The sequence below is a fragment of the Pteropus vampyrus genome, unplaced genomic scaffold, assembly GCF_000151845.1.
Source record: "Pteropus vampyrus isolate Shadow unplaced genomic scaffold, Pvam_2.0 Scaffold156, whole genome shotgun sequence".
NCBI classification, from domain to species: domain Eukaryota; kingdom Metazoa; phylum Chordata; class Mammalia; order Chiroptera; family Pteropodidae; genus Pteropus; species Pteropus vampyrus.
Genome location: NW_011888937.1, coordinates 1,513,200 through 1,525,824, shown reverse-complemented (window position 1 = coordinate 1,525,824; position 12,625 = coordinate 1,513,200). Strand labels below are relative to the sequence as shown.

Below are 12,625 nucleotides of genomic sequence, written 5' to 3'. Positions count from 1 at the left end.
GGGGGGCCACACCTTGCCTACTTTAATTATACTGTGATAGCAACAATAGTAACAATAAGTAACACTTATGTAGGCTGACTCTGGGCCAGACTACACTGCTTTACATAAGTGAATAAGCTTTATTGGATGGGAGGAGCCACTATTTATACTTCCCGACCAGTGGTCCTTGAGGTCTCCCCAATAGAGTTCTGAAGAGGTGGCCTCAGCATTGGGATGGTGGGCAGCAGCGTTACAGAGAGCACAGGGCACTGTGTTTTAAAGAATCAAAAACTCAGAACCCTGGTAGATGATAGCCTGGGATGGTGCCCAGCAACAGAGAAACAAGGCGAAGCTCAAAATCAGGAACCGGGTTGCAGACTGGGATTAGAAAAGAAATCAGAGTGGGAAGTGGGTTCCCAAGGGGACAATCTTCAACATCCTGTAGAGGGGCTGGCGCTACAACACCTAATTCCTCAAAACATGGTCAATTTAATCGCAGTCTCCATCAAGAGCTCTTGAGGCTGCTCATGAAGTAAGACTGGGGCTCGGATCTGGACATGGAGGGCAGGGCTGGTGCCACTATAGGTTTCCACACCTGGTTCCCCCATAGGTTACTGATAGGGCAGTGCCTAGGAGAACAAGGGCAGGCACCAATGATCTGGGTGGTGCTGAGTCAAAGATCTAACCCACAAGGAGGGCAAAGAAGAGAGCAGGACAAAACAGCAGAAGCCAAAACAAAAAGCCAAGCTCGGGGATGGGGACCATGGGCAGGGCAAGTGATGATTTCTGAAATGAGATGTAGGCTCAGTGGGTGTCCCTAGGCCATAGACTCCTGGGGCCAGCATATAAAGCAAAAGTCGGAGAAGCAGCAACACAATTCAGAGATTGACACAGGGCTCCCTAGAATGAAGATGGGCCAATGGGCTGCGGAAGAAGATTCTAAAGGAGATAACAGGATGGCCTTGTAAACCAAAATTAATTTTGGACTGTAATATAGAATAAAAAGCATTTATTTGAGCAAAAGGAGACTCAGATTCAGGAAGCAATCTAAATTGTGTTCCTGCAGAGACAAAGGGGAAGCCACCTTTTATATCCAAAGTTCCCACTCATGTTCCGAATTAGGTGTGTTTTATGTAAATGATGTATCCAAATAGTTCAGTTCTGATTGGTCGGTATAGATGCAAACAAGGATACCATTTGCACAATTCAGATTGGGTGGGGAAGATCGCAGTCCATTGGTAGAAGACGAAACCTCGGTTTCCCTGCAGTTTTTGACTCAGACATGCAAACAAGTGGGCAGAGTGAGAGAAATCAAGACTCAGTCTAAGTTTCTTCCCGGAACCGGAACAGAGCACCTGAGGGGCCCCCACTAGGCTCTCATTAGTCATAAAATTTGGGCCCTCAGTTGACCACAGGAAGTCCATCTAGCAGATAAATTCGTTTTCGGGGTTCGTATTAAATGAATCTTATCTCAGGGTCTACAGCATCCAGGGAAAAGCTAAGGGCAAGCCTAGCAGACTCTTTCCAAAAGTCAGTCTTAAGGCACTGGGCAGAAACTAAGTATTAGGATGCGTGACAAGGACTAGATGTCTCTAGGATGAGATGCACATGATAAAGCAAGTGATTCAGAATAGAGACAGACAGCCCTAGAGAAACTCCCGGAACCACTTGGAGCACGGTCAAGCGTGGCTGAACCGCTCTGGTTCAGACAGAAACTGGGTCCTCCTTCCTCATTCGACTGCACTCCCCTGCTGAGGATGCTCCCACACTCCCTGCCTCAGGAAGGACTGGTCAAGAACTCGTTAGCGAAAGCAGCAGTGGGCCTACCAATGAGTCAGAGTTTCTTTTTTAATTAATTTTTATTTTTCAATTATAGTCGATATTCGATATTATTTTATATTAGTTTCAGGTGTAAGAGTTAGTGCTTTTTCAGCACTTACTGTGGGCAAAAGCAGTTCTAAGCATGACTCTGAGGGGGACCAGTTTTGCCACCGCAAAATATGTCTTTTGGGATATTGATTTTAATTTACTTACTAAGAAATAAAAGACTCAGAAAGAATCTTTGACCCTCCCTCTTACCTGCGTAAAAGAATTCAGATAGAAAAGCCTGCTTAAAGGAAGGGAGCATGACCTTAGCCTCATAATATAAACTGACTATGGCAGATAAAGAGAAAACTAGCAGAGCCTATTTGTTATTCTTCTCTCTGTGTCCCTTTGTTTCTGGGTGGGCCAGCAAGAATTTGTTTACCACATATTTGCTCATTCTCATCTACTTGTGAAATTGCCAGCTTTTCCTTTGAAATCTCAGAACTTTGCCCCTCTTCTCCTTTGTCCAAAATGGCACATAAACCTTAACCGCCTAATGTGGCTTCAGGTCTCATATTCTATGGCACCTCCAAGCATATAGCCGTAATAAATTTTGGACATTTTCTCCTGTTAATCTATCTCATGTTAATTTATTAGCCCAGTCAGAACTTAAAAAGACAGGAGAAAAATTGGTTTTTGTGCCCCCACAACTCTGTAATTACAGTTCATCTCCTCAGACTTTCTATTCTTTCTTCCTTAAAGGAAGTTCTTCTTTCATAATTATTTATCAGCCGCTTTTGTAACAGAGTGAAATATTCAGTCTCTCTGACTCCTTGTTCAAGCCTGCATTGTTTCCCTGACTTTCAGGCTAATAGCTCCTGCTTTGTCTTGCATATAGACATGCTGCTAATCATTAGGAGAATTCTGCTGGTGGTTTGTTTTACAAAAACAGCCCCTCCCATTCCCCCTTCTCCCTAAAAGAAGCCTGAACTCTGAACTTTCTCAAGATGGATTTGAGGAACTACTGAATAGAGTTCCTATATCATTTGGCGCCTTCTCGATCAATAAAACTTTTTTTCTTTTTTTTTTAACCAAACTGACATTTTCTTTTGGCGTTTTGAAGTATCGGGCACACAAACTTTGGACCGGTAACACCTCTACACAAAAGCATTTGTTTTTGGTCAAATTATAAGTTATCTGTTAATAAGGTAATTTAGTCGCTGTGAGCATATTATGAAGAAAAAGGTAAGCTGTCTTTGTTTTTCCTATTCTTGGGATGAAGAAAAACATAGATACTTGTTGAGCAAGCACTCCAGGAGTGGGCCACTTGTATATGTGTTGTTCTTTGTTAAACTTATTTGTAGTTGTAAGTCACTGAGATTTTGAAGTTGTTTTTTATTGCAGCATAAGAGGATCAGAACAGGCTTCACAGAGAGGCTTGGGGAGGTGAAGCCGATTGCAGCAGCAGAGAACAGAGAAAGGGACATTCTAGAGAAGGGCTGTGGTGCAGAGTAACAGAGCTGCACAAGCCACTGACCCGCTCTGCGGTCTGATGTGGCCAGAGTGCAGGAAACAAAGGTGTGTGGGAAGAGATGAAGCTACAGAAGAAGATTGGGGCCAGACAGTGACAAACCATTAAAATACACTAGAGTTGCAGAAAATGAGCCAAAAAAGGTTTTTTGAGCAAAACCCTTATGGGTTATACATTTTAGAAAACCAACTAGCTGCAGGGTAGAGAGAGAACAGAATGGGAAGAAGGCCAGAGGCTAGGAGGCCAGTCAGAAGGCAACTGAGTAAAGTGATGAAGGCCTAAATCAGAGGCCGGCAAACTTTTTCTGTAAAGGGACAGATGGTAAATATTTTAGGCTTTGTTTACTATAAAGTCTCTGTTACAACTCCTCAACTCAGCCACTGCAGCACAAAACCAGCCATGTATAACAAATACGCACGACTGTATTCCAATAAAACTTTATTTACAAAAAAAGGCAATGGAAGCCAGACTTGGCCCATGGGCTGAAGTTTACCTAACCCTGAATAAAAGTAATAATATGAATGCTACCACTTATTGAGACCTACCACATATCAAGCATTTTACAAACAGTATTACTGATTCTTACAACCTTTTAGGTGAGGTATTATGGGTTGCATTTTACAAATAAGGAAACTGAGGCTGAGATGTTGGGCAATTTGCTCAGGATCATATGGCTAGTGTATGGCAATGGCGAAGAGTCAGGTCTGATTCTAGAGCTCATGCTCTTTTGTTATTCCAATGCTACCTCCTGAAGGCAGACAAGAAGGAAAGAAGAGGGAGATATACAGAGCTGTCAGTCTGTGCCTGAGATAATTCACTCACTAGTCAGTCCATCTGTCCATCCATCCATCCATCCATCCATCCATCCATCCATCCATCCATCCATCCATCCATCCAACAAATATTTTGTTTATGCTATGTGTGAAGTACTGGGGATTCACAGATGAATGAAATGTGATTCCTGTACTTGAGCAGCTCAAAGTCTAGTGTTTAAACCTACCATTGGATGTGGAGGATGAAGAAAAGGATGTACGGTTTATTAATAAGATCAAGGAAGTAAAACACTGAAGTTGTTCTCACCTCTGCCTCCTTTTCTCTAAGCATCCAGAGAGGGCCCTCTGATCCTTTGGATCACAGACGCCTGATATTTTTACCCTCTAGCATTGAGTCCCTGTGTCTAATTTTGTATTCATTTCTTTAGAGTTGCCCCTCAGAGATATGTAAGCCTTAGGCCCCCAAACCTAGATCCATCTTGAGTGAATGTTTTTCAGAGCCAGGTCTGTTAAACTCTATTCTGGGGAATTACCAGGGGCTAAGTTTGGGCTCTCAGGGAACTAAGAATGTGGGGGCTGCTCTCCAAGTCACGATGTGGCCAATCCAAAGTCTTTTCCCATTATGTCCACTCTTTTCTACTTACCATGAGCTACCCCTGTTCCCTTTTCCTTTAAAATTAACCCTGGGCCCTATGATTTCTGCAGACTCAAGCTCTTTGGAATTCAACACATCTAAGAATTCAATGCTCCAAGAAGCCTCTCAGTGGGCCATTAGGGCAGGAAAGGACACACCAACCCTAATGAGGCTAGAGATAGGACTAAAGCAATACAGTAACTGAGCAGTGAAGGCAGGCCGCTCATGGTTGGCAGGACTTCCCAGTGTGCAGAAGTCTGTGGAGCTCATTACCAGGCCTAGCTTTGTATTCATTTGTCCAGCCCAAATCAAACTCCACAGAATTGACTGTTAAAGACAACCAGCCCAAAATGAAGTCACTTATATAAGCTTCACATCACCAAACTGGAACTTACAGTTTCAGCTCTCCCAGGAATGGAATCTTTTTAAAATTTTTTTATTTTAAGAAATGGAATCTTAAACCCATCAATCAAGAATCACCTAATCAGCTCTAGTTAGGTCACCTGCCTGATAGACCCCCTGTCATCCCTTAAAAGAAAGTGACCTTGTAATAACCAATCTGCTTTTTTGTCTAGTGTAACGTTTTTGTTCCCTCTTCTTTTTGCCTATAAGTCTTTCATTTCACACAGCTCCTCAGGGCTCCTTCCTATCTGCTAAATTGGTTGCTGCCTGATTCATGAATCATTGAATAAAGCCAGCAAGATCTTTAAAATAGTCTACAGCCATGCTACCCTGAACAAGCCAAATCCCATTTGATCTTGGAAGCTAAGCAGGGTCGGGCCTGGTTAGTACTTGGATAGGAGACCACCTAGGAAAAACAGGTGCTATAGGCATAAAAAATAAAAAAAAAATAAGGGATTGTAAGCTAACAAGGTCCTTGCAATCTGTGAGGTCAACCAAGGGTTGCCTCTCCTAAAATAAAATAAAATAAAATAAAATAAAATAAAATAAAATAAAATCTTTAAAACAGTTAAATTTTAACAACTGTTTTACACTCGCCCAAGTCATAAGTGACTCAAAACTAGAAAATTATCTAGTGTGAGAATGGGAGACCTAACTGGAAAAATAATTGGCTCTGGTCATTTGCTCAAAATCCTGTGCTCTGCCAGCCAAATTCACAAATTATATCAAATTATAGGCTGGGAATTGGATGAGTCCTAAGAACAATACTATGACTCTTTAAGGCAAGTACTGTGCCTGTTGTACCCAATATCACACCTCCAGCAGCTAGTACAGCTCCTGACCTATGGGAGGTACTTAATAAAGATGTTGATTAAAGAGATAAGCTGTTCTTAGGAGATATACCCATTTCTCCTAAGATGAATTGGCAGTTTTTTGGACTAGTTCTAAATTAACAGTGCTAGCCAAAAATATCAGACCATCTTTATCCTTGGATAGTGTGAGAGATACACTATACTTTCTCCGTGCAAGCCACACAAAAGCCTTCTGTTCTGAGTTTACCTCCGATTACCCACTTTATTGTTACACATTCCAGGGCTCTTTTCCGGAGTATGTTTTAACTCCTTGCTGGGTTTGGGAGAGACAGGCAACACACTTAGAATTGATGCAGGCTGGCAGGGGCCTGCTCATCCATTTTGCGTTGATTCTACTTATTTCCCTTTTTGGGGGGCCTCATTTTCCGACTTCCTTTAGAGCAACAGACCCTCCATAAATCCCGTTCTTTCCAGAATCTTTCTATGTGGATTTGTGGCGTAAGATTTTTAGGCATAGTTGAAGCAGGAAATGCTTTCACAAAGAATTCAGCAGCTTATGGAAATAAAACATGATGTGATAGGAAAAATTGTAGATTTGGGGATCAGAACACCTGGGTTCCAGTTTCAGACACATCATTCATTTCACAGCTAAGCACCCAAAGCTCCCTGTGATAGCCAAGTGCAAGACCGTACTAAAAGTACGTAAATGGAGAGACACTCCATCCCAAGGGCAGCACGGTAGGGGAAGAGGTAGTTTAATTGCAGTGAGGGAGAACAGTAAAATGAACGGGGAGCACTAAGTGGGGTGGTTTTCCAACATTATTTCACCATCAGGATCCCCATGGGTGTTCTTTCAAACGCAGATCCTTTGACTCTACCCCTCAGAAATTGATCCAGTAAATCTGAATGTTCAAGGACTCTGAAGGCTTAGCAAGTGCTCTCCCCTCCCCCAAACTCCAACGAGGTAATTCTACTAGAAGTGGCCCCAGCACACTAGAAGGTGCGGGGCGGGGGGGTGGGGGTGGGGTGGGGTGGGTGTCAGGAAATGGTTCAGAAAGGCAGGAGTCTACAGCTGATTTTTAAAGCAGGAAGGGGTAGAAACTTACTAGGCATAGAGGCACAAAATAGCATGACCCTACCTTCCACTATGAGAAAATAAAGGATATGAGGCAAGACTGCCACAGCTTCCTGCTCTATCTCTATTGAAGACTATCAGCAGAGAATGAGGTGTCTTGCCTCCTGGTGAAAATGAACCACGTCTGGGCTCCTCCTCACTCCTCCATCCTTCCCCCTGCCCCACATGTACACAGACAGGGACACGCACGCACTCACACACAATGTTCCCCTAAGCCTCTAACACACTGGAATCTCTCCCATTCCAAAAACAATCAGAAATGTTCTCTTCACTCTGGACTCTCCTTCACTTACCACCTTTTACTTCCCATTTATGTCAATGCCAAGGCTCTCTTAACATAAAACAAAGGAAGAACTAAACAAAAGGGCTATGAAAATAGTACACGTTCATTATAGAAAATTTCAAAACTAAGGGGGAAGAGGTCCTTTACATCCACACTATAAACTTTTAACATTTATCACAATAACAATTAATTTTTTCATTAGAATGTAAACACCTCATTCTTGTGTCCTCTGTGGATATGTATAAATCGAACAAATAACATAAACTGTCCATATTGAACCCTAAAGAGTCTGATATCCACCCAGTCTTTACATACTTGTGTTATTAATAAACAAAAATGGTATCAGGCTATATTTACATCATTTAGAAAAGGATCAGTGTGTTTGAACCCTCTTTTTTTTTTTTTTTTACTGAAAATGTACCACAAATATATTTCTAGCTGCTTTAGGTTTGGATAAACCATAATTTGCTAAGTTTGTCTTCAATTTTAAATATTAAAAAGAACACTGTGATAAATATCCATGTATCTAAATCTTTGCATATATCAATCATGATTTCAATAAACTAAATGAGTTGAAATAGCATTGCAGTGTCGAAGAATGGGCAAGACTACGGCTCTTGAAATCTTGTCCTAGAATGGTTGTAACAATTCATGTGAATAAATATTGAGAAAATAAAAAGATTTTTAAAAAGTGGGTGGAGTGGTCAGGAGAAGCTTCTGAAGCCTGTTATTTGAAGAATCAGGTGCAGGCATTCCAGAGAAGCAAATGCAAAGGCTGTGAAGCAGGAAAGGAGACCACACTGCAGCCAGGGCAATCCATCTAAGATCACATGGTGGGTGGCAAGAGACTAGCTGGAAAAGTAGAAGCAAGGACTTTAGAGTTTGGTAAGAATTCGAGTTATAGTCTGTAAGAGATGAGTGTTAACAGTGGGCCTCTTTGAAGGGTTTTAAGCAGTGGAATAATATGATCCAATTTGTGATTCTGAATAACTCTTGAAAGGAAACACATCAAGATATAAGGATATTTATCTCTGGGTAAGGTTATGAGTGATTTTTATTTTTTTATGTTTTTCTATATTGTCCAAAATTTCTCCAATGAGCATGTATCACTTTTATGGTTTTAAAATTTTAATTAAAAAGGAAAAAAAGCTAACTGGAGGTTACAAAGGACAACGGAAGGGGGAGTATGATTGATGAAGAGCCAAGATCACTCTGAGTCTTGAGGAAAGATGGTAGCAGCCTGGAATGGTTTGGTGGCCTCGGAAATGGAAAGGGGTGAACCTGACGAATGTTCAGTGGGTAAAATTCATTGGTGACTGGCCATGGGAGAAAAGTGGGAGGGAAGTCTAGGACGAGAGTGGGGTTTCATCTTGGGTTACTAAGTTGATGGTGACTGCTCTCAACCCAACAGGGGCTTCAAGGAAGAACACAAACATGGGAGGGAAGATAAACATGGAAAATGAGTAGCCCACAGCATCAAAAGCCAAGCAATCAGATAAATCAGGTTATGAAGCTGAAGAAGAGTGAAAATTCTTTCAAGCTTGACTATAAAGAGAAAGAGACAATAGGGCAGTCACTAGATGGAATGCAGGGCTGAAGGAATGTTTTTTCGGCCAAGAGAAATATGAACCAGCAGACGCTGAGTGATTGGAGTACAGATGTTAAGGAGATGGCTGAAGGAGCATGATCCCAGATAGGATGAAGTGGGATCATAAGCAGAGAAGTAGGATCAGACTGGAAGAGGGACATCACAGTTCTTTTGGGAGTGAGGGCAGAGGCATCAGGATACAACACATATAGCAGTTACTTTGGAGTATCATAATAGGAAAGGGAAGTTCTTGCTTTTCGAATTTTACTCTCTGTGCATTATAAGGTAATGAGTAAGCAGTTATAGCCAAGTGGTGAAGGTTTATAATCCGAGTATGGTAGAGGGCGCTGAGCAAAGATAACGATTGCTCAATAGTACTGATACAACTGCAGTTAGACTTACTAAAATTTGTAGCAGCTGCCCCCTCCCCGTCTCCCCATCCCATCCCAGGCAATCTATGTTTCCATCATTTTTTTCCCCACTATGTTCTGCACCTCAAAAAGATGTAGGTGGGGAGAAATTGAGTCAGGCAATTGATTCAGGATTGAGAGTTTGCAAAGCTGGTACACCTAGAGTTGGTTACGAATGAGAAGTTTGAGTTAATCATAGGGCACCAATTGGTCAGGAAGAAAATGGGCTTAAAAGGGGGAAAAAAAAGGCCCAGTGGAATGATCAAGGGATTGAGGTACTAAAAAAGTAAAAGACTAGATTCAGTGGTAGAGTAAAACTGGAAAAATAATAAATTACCATAAATCTCTAAGTCATATATTAGAGCCCTGGTATGGTCAGGATAGAGGAATGGGTGCTTTAAGGGCAGGTGCACATGGTTAGATTTGAAATCAAGGCATTGCAAGGCCATGCTTGAAAATATCTAGTGGCAGAATTTGAAATGAAAACTGTCAAGCAAGCTCAAGGCAAGTTGGGGATGTTCCTTGCATAGTGACTGTGAGGTTGGTGGAGAGCAGAGGGAAGAGGTAACCAGATAGCACATGAGTCTTTCTGACCTTTTCTAGGCCTCCAGGGAGGTGTCAGAATTGTGGTTAACACCAGGGCCTCTGGAACACATGGGGGCTCAAATCCTGGCTCTACCAATGACTAAGTATGTGGCCACGTCAATTATCTTCTGTGTCTTACTTACCTTTTGAGTAATAAAGATATAATAGCACCCACAACTAAAGTGCTTATAACAGGCCTGCCTCATGTACCAGAGCACTACTTAAATGTCAGCATCATTATCATTTCCCATTTGAACAATGAGGGGGCTGTAAGTTTCTAATGCAGAGATTTTCAAACTTTTTGGTCTCAGAATACCTTTATGCTCTTAAAAATTATTGAAGACTCCAAAGAACTTTTTTAAATGTGTATTTTATCTATTGATTTTTATATTAGAAATTTAAACTGAAAAATCCTTTTCAAATAAGCTTATTTCTTAGTAACAAATATTAAGAAACATTTTCAAAACAAAAGAATTAAGAAGTGTGACACATTTTTGCAAATACCTTTAATTTTGACTTAATTGAAGATAGCTAGATTCTCTTATCTGCTTCAACATTCAATCTATTGGAGAAATATGCTGTTTGAAGTACACAAGAAAACCCTAGTACCTTACTGACTCTTAAAGAATCTTGAGGACCCTGGACGACCAAACTTTCAGAAGGGTGAGGCAAGGATACAGAAGAAAGAATTCAAGGAGGTACAGGCAGAGGATAGGACAGAAGGAAACATTTATGGAGAATAGAATTTGATGGACAACTTGGTATGAGTATTTAATCATTTTGGAAATCAAATCGCCCATGTAGTAGTATGGCAAGCAAGGTGTTATAAATTGAAGAAATTTTTTTTTCTAGTCAAGAAATCACAAATCACCATAATATTCCTGCTTACTTTTATTCAAACAGGAAAAAAATATTTAGCCACTTTCTTCATTTTCTTACTTTTGCCTGATTGGTAACAATGAAATAACTGTCAGAGATCTGCTTGTCCCTTGAGATTTAGACAGTTATCTGCTGGCTCTCCTTAACAGGATTAGTTAACAACTCCCCAAAATGAAACAAACTAAACCTCCATACTTTTATTCCTTCCTGGAGTTCTATATTTTTGTCGGCTCTCCTACCTCCAGCATTGTATCTGACTGTAGTAGTAATAATGCCTATGACTTAATGTATTTGCAAGGATCATCTACTCATCACAAGACTGTGGAGTGTTGTCATCACTTTTACAGCCCAAGAAATCAATGTTTGGTACCCAGGACCACATACACGAATACTGTAAAATGCTTAGAAAGACGCTGGGCACAGGTAATACATGCAGTAATCATTAGCTAGGCTTGTTTGAAGTCTAGTTCTCTATTCCACCAAACCCCAATTATGTCCTGGAAGGACTTCTTCAACAGCTGCGCTGGAATGAATTTAGACCAAAAAGCTCCATATACGCAAGAGAAACATTTCTAGTGACAAAATTCTTATTTAAATCCCAGTTTGTTTAAACCTTAGTCTGGCTGCTACCTAGTTTATCACTAGTTAAAACCAAACACAGCCCTCAGGTAGATATGAGTGACCCTAATACCTATTTAAGACAAGCTTTTTAATATCTTTGAAATCAGGAAGTATCTTAAAACCAGATTTAAAGAAATATGTAACAAATTATTTTTTACTGTGTCCTGAGCTACATATTTTATATACATTTCAGTGTTTAATCCTCCAAGTATCTACTTGTTAATATCATTATTAACATATTATCATCTGTAATCATGCTCATTTTGAAGAAGGGGACGTCAAAGCACAGGGAAGCTAAGTCATTTGCCCCAGGTCACACAACTGGTAATGGTGGACATTCAGAGTAACCCTAAAGCGAGCAGTACCTAAGAATCTAATTTCAGTAGGCTTAGCCTAGGGACACCGTTCTATTTTATGGGGGAAAAAAATCAAAACAATTTCAAATATAAAACAGTAAATTAAAACAACCAAAACCAAAGACAAGGAAATTGAGGCTCGGCAAGGTTAACTAACTTGTCCAAGATTACACAGAGGTTATCAGAACCAGAATCCCATGGCAGATGTCTTGCCTCCAAAGCACAATCTATTTCTACCAAACCACGTTACCAATCGACACGTGGTAACGGGCAATAAAAATATTTGAATTAATGCCTGAAAGCAAAGTTGATAGGGAAGAGGGTAAAAATGCAAAAGGTAAAAACGTTCAAGTAGTTCACCAGCCGGGAGAAAAGGGAACACGAACACGCGCACACACACACGTTTTCAAAGCAGAGCGGTCGAAATGAGTCAAGGTGCTGGAACAAACTTTGCGCGGGTCCCGCGGGGCAGCCGGGCTGGCCGGCGCGGAGTCTTCACGGGAGTTGGTTCCCGAGGAGGCGGCCTTGAAGCCCAGAGGCCAGGCTCGGCCGCCCCCCGCGCCCACGCCCTCTCGCGACCGCGAGTCACCCGGCCCGGCAACACCCCAAGACGACCAGAGGTCAGCCGCCTTTCCCCTCAGGGCTGCTGGCTCAAAAGGAAACGCAAGCACGTGTCCCCGGGCGGTCCGCGGCCTCGCCTCGCCTCGGCATCAGGGGCCTGGCAGCCATGCGCCCCAGGGCGGGAGCCCCTCTGAAGTCGCAGCTCCCCGCCGGGAAGCACCTGCCGCCCGCGCTCAGCCCGGCCCAGCGGCGAGGGCGCCTACAGCCGGG

At 41.9% G+C, this 12,625-nt stretch overlaps 1 pseudogene; it reads left to right on the top strand.

The window, feature by feature from the left end:
• Positions 1-5,437: 5,437 nt before the first annotated feature.
• On the top strand, positions 5,438-5,556 carry LOC111745501 (annotated as a pseudogene).
• The last annotated feature ends 7,069 nt before the right edge of the window (positions 5,557-12,625 follow it).